Below are 10,365 nucleotides of genomic sequence, written 5' to 3'. Positions count from 1 at the left end.
GAAGTCATCAGAAAAAGCCAGCAGATGAGTCTTTTTGGAGACTTAATTTGTCCTTTGTCACAGACAAGAACACCTGTGAAAAGTGCAAGTTGCCCTCATTCAAACTCTGGTTATGAGGTTCAGAAGGTTTTCTAATCCTAGAGAAAAAAAAGCAAAAAAAACAAAACAATAATGGTTCATGAGACTGTCTTTAGGGGTTCTGGTGCCTTTTGAGTTTCAGGTTTCCAAATCAGTATAACAGGCATACAAATTAAGTGCCCAAAAAAAGACTTGGGCACAAGAATTTGGATTGTTCTCTTTTCCCCAGGACTTTACAAGGACTGAGAATGAATAAGGCATATAGTGTTAATACAGTTACATTTTCAACAGGAAATCTAACATGTGAAAAAAAGTATCTGAATTCTATGCCATTTACATGCACTCAGATTAGTATAATTCTCACTCCAACCACATAACAATGCTCTGAAGCTGCCCCAGTTTAATGTCACATATTATTTTTTATAGTTCATTAATCAAAAACAAGAAAGAAGTAATTCTTGTGTAAGTTGTAATCACTTTAGTATCATTAATGTGCCAATTTCCTAGAAAATTCAGATGATATTTTTAAACAAATTTGTGTTAGATGATTAGTATCCAGAAGGTTTCTCAGTATTTTCACAAAAAAAGGGCAAGGGAAAAAAATGTTTTTGAGAAGGGTAAGAGTGTCGATTGTCCATTATGAGGGATGTCTACCAGAATTAGTGATCACTCCCATGAAATATCTCTGAGCAGAATGTCCCGGGCCTTTCTTTTCTATGGAATGGATAAAATGCCCTCAAGAAAAGACCAGAATCATAAATTAAGAGGTTTTTTTTCCCCCTTAGAGGCTGTTTTCTGAAGAGTTGGCAGCCCAGCCCTGAAGCAAGATAGGCCAGAAATTCAACTCTTAAACTTTATCAGTGTCAAAACCCCTCAGATGATCCATTAAAATCTAAGACCATGTATTTTCTCTTCAGAAAAACTATTTCATTGTAAAAAGACTAGTTTTGTTCTTCATGTGCAAGTAGCGAGGCCAAGGTCACTTGTGGTGATTGCATAATGAGGCTTAGTGAATGGCTGACCTCACCCACTCCTCTGAACTCAGAGTAGGAAGTGCTTAAAGGCCAGAGAATTACCTCTGGGTCATACCTTTCAGTGCTCTTTCACTTCCCCTCAAGTCTTCCTTACCTTTGTAGGGGAAGTATGTAGGTCCCAAGGGGACAAAATATCCTATTGACCTAAATAGATTACTGCAAGTATATGCTTCTTGGAAAAAAAGCTTCAAATCTCCTCAGTCTATGATCTCACCCTTGTGGATCACCTCATTCATATTTAATTCCCACAACCAGAGAAAATACTCAAACTGTTGAACAACTAATAAGGCACTTTATGGATAATTCAAATGGCACCCTGGGATAATGTTGGAACAGGGTCCTGGAGGTCCCTCCACCTTTAGTTAGAAGATTATGGAGAAGGCAAATAAGGAGGCTTGGGGAGCACTGTAGGGCCTGGGACAGTGGTTATTTACCAACTTATATAGAAGAATTTCAATTTTTTTTGTTTTGTTTTGTTTTCTTTTTGAGAGTGAGAGCATGTGCATGCAAGCAGGGGAGGGGCAAAGGGAGAGGGAGAGAATCTTAAGCAGGCTCCACACCCAAGAGGTGGGGCTTGATTTCCTGAACCAATCCTGAGATAATGACCTGAGCGGAAATCAAGAGTCAGTCCCTCAACCAACTGAGCCACCCAGGCACCTCAAGAATTTCAGTATTTTAAGTCAATACAGCTGTACGAGTGTGAGCTATCTGGATGGAAGCCCTGCTCACAGCACTATGAGGTAGAAATTACCATCTCTGTTTCATAGTCAAGGAAATGGAGACTCAGGAGGTTAAGTATTTTTGCCCCTGTCACTCAGCTAGAGGAAGACAGGGAGGAGGGTACCCAGTCTGGTAAGACTTTATGTGACGTTTCTCTTAGCTAGGCCGGCATTTATCAGCTCCTCAGTATCAAGTGTGATGTGAAAACAAGTTTAGATATGTCCTCGCCTCTCCCCCATTCTGGGAAGTTGGCCTGGCTGCAAGAAGACCAGGGAAGTGAGCTCCTACAAAGAAAAAGTGGTTTCTGTCCCACACCCAACCTCAAGAGCTGCAAGAGCCCATGGCCTTGTTCAGGCTGCATAAGACCCCACTCAGTGAGTTCCTGAGTAAGAGATGGAAACCTGAGGAACCTTCTATTCTGAGATTGTTTTGGGAACAGAAGGCTGAAATACAGTCCTCTCTCTCTTTTTTTTTTAATATTTTATTTATTTTTGGAAAAGTGCAATCGGGGCAAAGGTTAGAGAGAGGAGGACAAAGGATCTGAAATGGGCTCTGTGCTGACAGGCTGACAGCAGTGAGCCAGATGCAGGCCCTGAACTTGTGAACCATGAGATCAAGACCTGAACTGAAGTCGGTCACTCGACCCACTGAGCCACCCAGGTGCCCCTGAAATACAGTCCTCTTACATGTACTTTTTTCTCTTCTACTTTTCTCTCTGAAGATCAGTGAAGTATATGAAGGAAATGAATTTTCGTTTTTTCTTTTTTAAATTTCTTGAAATTCAAAACATTTCAGTGTTATCTGTAAAATTAACATATACTCATTGTAGACAACTGAGAAACAAAAAACAGAAGGCAGCTTCAAAAATTACTTATGTTCCTACTGCCTGCTATTTTATTTCTTTATGTACAGTCTTGGAATCATACTTATTAGTGTTTTAAAGTTGTTTTAAAATTATCACTTTTTTAATGCTATTTTTGGAGTAGTTTTATGAACTCCACCCCCCCCCCCATTTTATTACATTATCTTGGACATTTATTTGATAACTGCTGTCTTGTTGGTCACTGAGAATATTTCCAGTGTTTCACCGTTCTGCATTATGCTCCATCTAAATCCGGATAACATGACTCTCTGACTCACCACAGACTGTTTCCTTAGGAAAAAATCTGAAAAAACTCAGTTTACAGAGACAAGAATGTTGAGAGATTGTATTTAATGGCCCTTTGTGGGGTTTTTTTTGTTTGTTTTTTTAGTTTGTTATAACAAACCTTTGGCCCACGGTTATTATCATGTTACTGCTTGTCTTACTTTTTTCCTTTAACATCTTTAAAGATTTTGGGTATTGAACTAGCATTTTTCACATCAAATAATAGTTCCCAGTGTATTGTTTAACAATTGATATTTTTTGTATAGAAAACATTTCCATTTTATGACCAATTTTATTGCCCTTTTCTATTTTGATTCTTACATTGGCCAGTTCTTTAAAAGACAGGCCAAACATCAAGATCTGGTGTTAAATATATTGTCTTCTCATTTGTTTGAGGCTAATTTTTAACATTTCACTCTTTAAGCCATCAGAAGTTTTATGTGGTTAAGGTCAATTCTTTTCTTCAAAATAGTGATGAAGTTAACCTAGTACTATTTATTAAATATTCATTATTTTCCCCATTATGATATGATACTGCATTTATCTTACACTAAATTGTTATTTATGCAAACCCTAAATATTGTGTATACAAACCAAGTATTGGTTTCTTGGCAATTTGTTATGTCCTATTGATGTACCTATATTTCCTTGAAGCAATTCATACCACTTTGTTTATTGAAACAAGAGTCATAATGTTAGCTTTGCGCAGTGGCAGTATCGTAGCCAATGAGGTTTATCCGAGGCGCGATTATTGCTAAAAGAGTCATAATGTTACTACAAAAGAATTACTGTCTGTGCTTGAATTTTCATTTTTAAAAACCCTATTTAATTTAAAGAACTGAACAATTACTTACTAAGATCTGTATGTACATAATTTATTTATGAAAGCTTCATTACCAAAGGCTTTCGAATATTTTAAACAAATGTAACAGTACAACAGAATGATAATAGATGAGAAAAAATTTAAAAATAAGGTAAATTCAGGGGTCACATTAGGATATGAAATGATTGTCACAGTAAACCAGAATTACTTTATCTTTTTTTAAAGTTTATTTTTTTTATTTTTGAGAGAGAGAGAGAGAGAGAGAGAGAGAGAGACAACACTCTGTCAGCGCAGAGCTCTATCTCACAAATCGTGAGATCATGCCCTGGGCTGAAATCAAGACTCTGACACTTAACAACTGAGCCACCCAAGATCCCTCAGGGTTATTTTAGAATAGGCCATGTATTATCAGTTCTAAGCATCATATTAATGAGAGCAAAGAAAACACTGTGACCAGTTACAAGATTCCAAGATTAAGTGATAGAAATTACATTTTCATGAGTTTCTGCTTTCCTAGTTCTGAGACCCAGAGTGGTGGCAAACATTTTGGATTACATCCCAGAAACGGCAAGTACGTCCCTCCCCCGGCTAGTGCTTTCAAGGTATTTCTGTGTCACTATCAAAGCACTTTTGGCACTATACTATAATAGTGATGCATACTTTCCTCCCTACCCCCTACCATGACCTTCCCAAACCCAGCCTGTAAACTTCTTCAGTGCCTGTTTTCATAACTTCTGTGACTGGCATAGTGCTTGGAACAGTAGAGGGCTCAAAAATTATGAAAAGGAGATACCTGGGTGGCTCAGTCGATTAAGCATCCAACTCTTGATCTCAGTTCAGATCTTGATCTCAGGGTCATGAGTTCAGAACCCACATTGGGCTCAGTGCTGGGCGTGAAACCTACTTAAAAAAATTATGAAAAAGAAAAAAGGGAGGGAAAGGAGGGAAGAAGGCAAGAAACTACCTAGTAATCAACCTGGATTGTTTGAAGTTATCACTGGCAATCACTGACCTATTTTATTCTTTTGGATGCTATTGTAAATGAAACTGTTTTCCCCAATCTCCTTTTTACGTAGTTTGTTGTTAGCGTATAGTAAGGCAACTGATTTTCATAGGTTGATTTGTGTATGCCGCAACTTTACTGTATTTGTTTATTAGTTTTAATATTTTTTTGGTGTCTTTAGGGTTTCTTATATACAAGATCATGCCATTTGCAAACAGGGACACTTTTACTTTTTTCTTTCTGATTTGCATGCTTTTATTTCTCTTTCCTGCCTACTTTCTCTTTCTAGGTCTTCCAGCACTTTGTGGAATTGAAGTGGCAAGAGTGGACATCTTTGCACTGTTCTTGATACTAGTTTTCAGCTTTAGTATGATGTTAGCTGTGGATTTTCATGTATAGCTTTTATTAGATTGAGGTACATTTCTCCTATACATAGTTTATTGAGCATTTTCATCATGAAAGGGATTTGAATTTTATCAGACACCCTTTCTGCATCTATTGAGATGATCATGTGATTTTTATCCTTCAGCCTGTTAATGAAGCATATCACATTAATTGATTTTCATATGTTGAACCATCTTTGCATCCCAGGGAAAATATCACTTGGTCATGGTGTATGATCCCTTTAATGTGCTGCTGAATTTGGTTTGCTAGGATTTTATAGAGGATTTTTGTATCTATGTACATCAGCAATATTGGCCTTTAGTTTTCTTGTGGTGTTTTCGTCTGGCTGGTATATTATTCAGCCCAGTTATTGTGTTTTTCAGCAACCTGATCGTTACTTGATACTTAAAAAAAAATCTTATCTGTTTGCTGACATTCTCACTTTGTTCATGCATTGTTCTCCTGACCTCAGTAAGCATCATTATCATGGTTATTTTGAATATGAGGTAAATCATATATCTCATTTGATTATGATCAGTTTCTGGAGATTTATCTGGTTCCTTTTGGGGAAGGAACATATTTTCCTGTTTCTCTATTTTCCTTGACTCTTTATGTTGGTGTCTGTGTGTTGTATAAAATAACACTTCTCAGGAACCTGGGTGGCTCGGTTAGTCAAGCGTCTGACTTTGGCTCAGGTCATGATCTTGTGGTCGGTGAACTTGAGCCCAGCATTGGGCACTGTGCTAACAGCTCAGAACCTGGAGCCTGCTTCAGATTCTGTGTCTCCCTCTCTCTCTCTCTCTGCCCGTCCCCTGCTCAGGCTCTGTCTCTCTCTCTCTCTCTCTCAAAAATCAATATACATTAAAAAATATTTTTTTAAATTTCCACTTCTCCCAGTCTTCATGGACTGACCTTGTAAAAGAGAAGACCCTCAGCAATATGCCCAGCCAGAGATTCTGGAGGCCTCTCACAGCTTTGTGCTTATCCAACTTGTTCTCTTTGTTCTTAGCAGCCCCAAGGCATCCAGAGTTCACCAGGTGCTGTCAGTACTCCGAGACAAATGAGACTAAAGCCAATTCTTCCGGCAGCCCCAGAAAAGTTGAATTGTTGAACACTCTGTCCGACTCTTTCCCTCTCCAAAGAGAAGCTGGGATTTGAGGGGTTTTGCCTATCTGCTCTGTTCTGGATCGGCAGGAACAGCTGTGGTGACCAGTTGTGTGCTGGATCAAATTGCTGTCTTTTTTCTCTGTGGCCTACACAGGTCTAGTGTATGTGAGGCCCCCTCAAGGCTCTGAGACGGGCAAGACTGAAGCCAGTTCCTCAGGCAGCATAGGAAAAGCTGGGACTTCAGGTGTGTAATTCAACTCTCTCCCTCCTCAGGGAGCCAGTTGGGGCTTATGGCCTGCTCACTCTGTGCGGAGCTCGAGGGAGGAGCCACGGTGACTGCCGCTGGCACACCAATTCGAACTACCACTTTTTTCTCTGTAACCCCAGAGGACTAGCCAATGCTGGCCCTGCCAACTCTCTGAGAGAGGCTAGGTACAAGCCAGACCCTTGGGTGGCACTCAGCAAAGTTGGAACACTACATCTATGTTCCAACTCCTTTGCTCCTTAGGGAGGAACTGGGAGATGGGAGTTCCTTCCTGGTCATATGGCTCTGTACCAAGAGTAGGGATTATGATGAGTGTTCTCTGTTTTTAATACTGGCTTTGATGTGGCTGGATTTGCACTTGCCCAGGGTGTAGGAACCTTTCATCTAGTTTCTGGATTTCTCACAAAGGGTTTTGATCCATGTGCTGTTGTTGAATCATTGTGTCTACACAGGGAGGGAACGTTTAGGGCTTCCTATTCCACCATATTCCTGATGTCAAGAGAGCCCCAGCCTGTACTTGTAACTAGTTCCTGGAACCCTCCAGGGTCCTAAATTCTGTCCCCATCACTCAAAGCGGTAGGAATGGGATTTTAAGCTCTTGGCTCACTCTCCCCAATCCCAGTCCTGACAGTGCACTGTATATGCTCATATTAAATGGCACCAGATGATTTTTATTGTCAAAGTGATGGAATTTTAGGGACAGGATCATTTCCAGTTAATAGTGTGACGTTAGTAATTGATAGATTTAGCTTCAGCCTCAGAAGCTAAATCCAGCTCACTCAACTGCCTTCAGCAATGCTATAACTTAGTTCAAAAGGACCGTTTGGAAAGCAGAGTTGCCAGCTGCTTGCTCACTGCACCTAAGATAAGGGAGGCCCATTCCCTTCACTTATTCTCTGACCATAATGAGCTCACAGCATCTGTCAGGACTCATTGCTTACACACAAAAAAGGACTTACCTTAAATCAGTTTAAGCATGAAATGAAACTCAAAGCAACTAACTCATATAACTCATGTAACCTGTGCAATTAAAATGTCCAGGGAAATTTGAGTTGGGGGTTCAAACCAAGCCCTGTCCCCAAGCTTCAGTTTCTCTCTTTTTCTCTCTCTTCACCTCTCAGCTCTGTTCTTGTGTGTTGGCATCAATCTTAGGTCAGTCCTTCCTACAGGTCTTTAGCAGTGCTTGCTCTATATCCTACCCACGTGTTAAACTCACAAGAAAACTTCCCTTTTCATTTTATTTTCCTCTCTCCTAATAGCTGATAGCCAAAGTCCCACCATCTGAAACTCAGTGGTCTGTCTCAGAATCAGACACTCTTCCTTGGGGATTGAAATGTTCTCAATGTCCATTACCAGAAATTTAGGCTTGAGGTCAGCCCTGGACCAACTACATAGATCAAATGTGGACAAGGGTTGGTTCCCTAAAGGAAAATCCAGTCATGGAGTTAAAATACGAAGGAATGGATCTTGAGTAGATACAATGGTTAATTTTATGTGTCAGTTGATTGCGTCCCAGGGTGCCTGGATATTTGGTCAAATTATTTTGGGTATTTGTTTGGGGTTGAAATTACATTTATATCAGTAGATTGAGTAAGTCAGACTGCTCTCCCTAATGTTGGTGGGCATTACCCAATCAGTTGCAGGCCTGAATAGAAAAAGATTGACCTTCCCCCAAGTGAAAGAGAATTCTCTGTATCTGAATACATTTGAACTGGGCTTTTCCTTGCCTTCAGACTCAAACTGAAACATCAGCTCCTCCTGGATCCTGAGACTTTGGATTGGAACTTACACCACTGGTTCTCCCTGTTCTCGGGCCTTCAGATTCAGACTGTAACTACACCATCAGCTCTCCTAGGTCTCCAGCTTGTGGAATCACCCTGCAGATCTGGGGACTTGTCATCCTCCATAATAGTGTGAGCCAATTCCTTTAATAAACATCTTTATATTTATAGAAATATCCTTGTTCTGTGTCTTTGGAGAACCCTGATTAATAAAGTGGGCAAAACAGTAGAAACTCTCAACATTCTCCATTGCCTCTCTAAAACTGTTTTTTTTTAAGACCCTCTGTTCTATCTATTTGCATCTTCTCCTTCCTATCCCTGAAATATGTGGGTATCCTATTCCAGAGCTCATCCTTAACTTCTCCTTTAAAGTCCTCCTTTATTTTATTCTTGAAAAACTAGGCATCACCTACTTTATAGTTTCACAGGGCACTGGAGTTCCTCACATCTGCTCATCCTGTTTCCACATAGACTTTTCTAGCTTCCCTACCTTTAAGGAATAAAGCACATTTTTTTTTGTCCACCTACTATGCACAAAATAATGTCTTAAATGTGTTAAATGTCTTATGGAATATGGATAGGAAATACTTGGTTCTTTCTCACAAACAGGGCAAGAGTCAGATAATCATAGTTTTCTCCTCCCCTCTGCTAACCTTGCTTTCTTACTCATCTCTGATCAAGCAGCTTATGATATTTAAAAAAAAATTTTTTAATGTTTATTTATTTTTGAGAGAGACAGAGACAGAATGCGAGTGGGTTAGGGGCAGAGAGAGAGGGAGACACAGAATCAGAAGCAGGCTCCAGGCTCCGAGCTGTCAGCACAGAGCCCGACGCAGGGCTCAAACTCACGAGCTGTGAGATCATGACCTGAGCTGAAGTCAGTCGCTCAACCAACTGAGCCACCCAGGTGCCCCACAGCTTATGATATTTTTAAGAACTATATTTTGTTCCCAGAACTGCTGTTAGGCTAGTAATTAGGTTCTGTGACCAGCTGTAATAAACCAGAGTGACAACTAAAAAAGAGTGGAATTAGCTTGAGTAGCAAGTTAGTGGTGAGTGGTGTGAGAATTGGTCCCTCAGGTTAGAGCCTGCTAAAGTTGAGTAAAAACCAGAGATGGTGTTGGTGTGCCTGACTGGGGAGTGACATCAATTACAAATGGCACAGTAGGAATCCCTCCCCCCAAATATCTGGTTTACCTTTTAGGTACCTTTACCAATTACCTTTACCTTTACCAATCTGGCATACTGTAAATGATCACAAGGCACAGGATCAGATCTGGTGCCTCCATTGTCCTAATGTGAGATAATGGGGAGGCCACTTCACTTTTTGGGGTTTGCTTCCTCCTCTGTAACTTGAAGGTAGTGAGCCCCCAAGGCTTACTTCATGGTTGTGCTAGCTCAGAGCAGTCCCTCAGAATCCCATGCTTAGAATGGTCCTACACTTGGGTTAGTGCTTTCCTGTCCCTGTCTTGACATTCTTAATGACTTTTAATAAGGGGCCCATTTTCACTTTGTACCGGGACCTACAAATTATGTAGCTGGTCCTCTGGGTTCCATACGATCCCTAGGTTTGTTCTGTGGCATAAGGGAACCAATGTCCTATTAGTTTGGAAAAAAATATGTTAACTGTTAACAAAACTAAATAGATTTCTGTGTTTGAGGACATCACAAAGTCTTTAGTATGTTAATATGCTTTGTCATTTTCCAGGAAGGGGATGTGAAAGTCACTTTCTAAACTTATTTGACCACAAAGGCCCTCCACTTTTTTTTCAAAATGCATCTCATGTGACAAGTATTACAATAATACATTCTGGGGGATGTTGACCCCCATTCTGGGGGATGTATTCATAGGGTTCTGTCATCTCTACCAAACTTTACTTCTTTGATAATTATGAGTCATATGTGAAGAGTGGAGGTGGGGGGTAGAAAATAAAGCTGGAATTAAGGAGTGGGGATAATGCTATATCATGCCCCAGGACTCTGTTGCAAGGAAGAGTTACGCTGTTCTAGTCTCACCGAAGCC

At 40.2% G+C, this 10,365-nt stretch overlaps 1 pseudogene; it reads left to right on the top strand.

The window, feature by feature from the left end:
* The first annotated feature begins 3,676 nt into the window (after positions 1-3,676).
* LOC112861748 (U4 spliceosomal RNA) lies at positions 3,677-3,798 on the top strand (annotated as a pseudogene).
* The last annotated feature ends 6,567 nt before the right edge of the window (positions 3,799-10,365 follow it).

The sequence above is a fragment of the Puma concolor genome, chromosome A1 (assembly GCF_028749965.1).
Source record: "Puma concolor isolate L17-30 chromosome A1, mPumCon1.1.hap2, whole genome shotgun sequence".
Lineage (NCBI taxonomy): Eukaryota > Metazoa > Chordata > Mammalia > Carnivora > Felidae > Puma > Puma concolor.
This window is presented reverse-complemented; position numbering and strand designations above follow the sequence as displayed.